Here is a 1,541-nt window from a genome sequence, read left to right on the forward strand (position 1 = left end):
AAACCATCATCAATTGAAACAATATAACACATATTTAGCGTTCATCACTAAAAATGTTATCATCATATTTATGTACCAAATAACTTCTTTACTAGCTAGTGTGTCAACATGCACGAAGGCTACAATGATTGCTTGACATTGCACTACTCTAAATACCAACACTACCAATGCTGCAGTTTCTGAGGAGTCAGTCTACTACATCTGGACAACATTTACCAAATGCATTCCAAGAATACTAAATCTATTAGCACTAGTGAAGCACAACTTAAAGTAAATTACTTGCACCGATTACCTTTCATATTGTTAAGTGCCATTTTGCTTACTTTATAATTCAGAACAATATCCAAAATAAATAATTCTAACTAAAATGATATGTAAAGTATGGGTTAGTCCTAGAATAAATAGTACTCTAATGTCTACTTTGGGCTTACTGACATTACTCATGAAATAAATTAAATTAAATTACTGACAGTCCAGTGTCTATCTAATGGGAATAAAATACTTACGTTCTTCTTCCTTCTTTTATGGGGTTTTAGACTTTTGATGTCTATATCCCCTGGATCAAATTTTCTTGGGATCTTCTTATGTTCTTGTGACTTATATATTGTCTATCAGTTTTGATCTCTGTAAAAGTATCTTCATACACCTTAGAATGTAGTACTTCTTAGCTGGTGGTTGATGGGCTCCTGAAATTAATAGAGAGATGTCAGGATTGATTATCTTTATCTTTTTAAATGCATCAAGCAGTTTTACTCTGTGTGAATTAAATCTTGGACATTAGAGTGTAAGTATTCTACATCTACATTTTCTTGGTAACACCATCTCCATGCAGGACCAGTTCCCATTTTTAGTCATGTAAATGTTGATATCATCTTGTATGTTTAGTTATGATTCTTGACCGACATACATCCAACTTTCCATTTACAGCTCTAGACCATGGTTGGGGGCTGTATTTTTGGTATTATTGGATAAAGACGCAACCACCTGTAGCGAAAAAACAAACCTTACGGCAAGACTTACCTTAAATTATGACGTAACACCATAAAACCCTTTTCTTCCTTGAAAAGTTTCCGATGGAAATGAGTACCAAACTGTACAAGGTGCAACGAAAACTCCAGAAAAATATTGTGTCGTGCCTAGAGGGTTGGTTGCGTCTTTATCCAAATTTACCATATTTTCGAGAAAATAGTTTAAGGATAAGGCTTGGTATAGTTGTTATTCCCATTTTTTTTTTCTTTTATGATGATGTTTTTGTCTTGGGATATGGTTGTGGGATTAATTAGTTGGTAAACTTTCTTGGCTTCATTACCTTCTATGTTTTTGTGTGTTGGTATCCACCGTATTTTTGTGTTTAAATTTTGTTCTTCGTTTAATGAGTATAATATCTGTTGTATATCATATATGATTTGTTTGTAGTTTTTTGGTTTATGATTTTTATGCTCTTCATTGCAGAGTGAGAATCTGTGAAAATTACTGTATTTGTCAATTTGTTATTTTATATGTATTTCAAACCTTGCTTTATTGCAAACAGTTCTTCTTCT

At 32.6% G+C, this 1,541-nt stretch overlaps 1 protein-coding gene across 2 annotated transcripts in view; it reads right to left on the reverse strand.

The window, feature by feature from the left end:
• LOC122266075 (CBY1 interacting BAR domain containing protein Fam92) overlaps positions 1–984 on the reverse strand; it is an 11,910-nt gene extending 10,926 nt beyond the window's left edge. For both annotated transcript variants that reach the window (XM_043035658.2, XM_043035656.2), the window contains exon 1: positions 507–984. The gene's annotated coding sequence lies outside the window, so the exon portion shown is untranslated. The remainder of the gene's footprint in view (positions 1–506) is intronic.
• Positions 985–1,541: the final 557 nt, after the last annotated feature.

This window comes from Penaeus japonicus, unplaced genomic scaffold (assembly GCF_977035675.1).
Source record: "Penaeus japonicus unplaced genomic scaffold, GWHDUDI00000001_assembly GWHDUDI00000041, whole genome shotgun sequence".
NCBI lineage: Eukaryota > Metazoa > Arthropoda > Malacostraca > Decapoda > Penaeidae > Penaeus > Penaeus japonicus.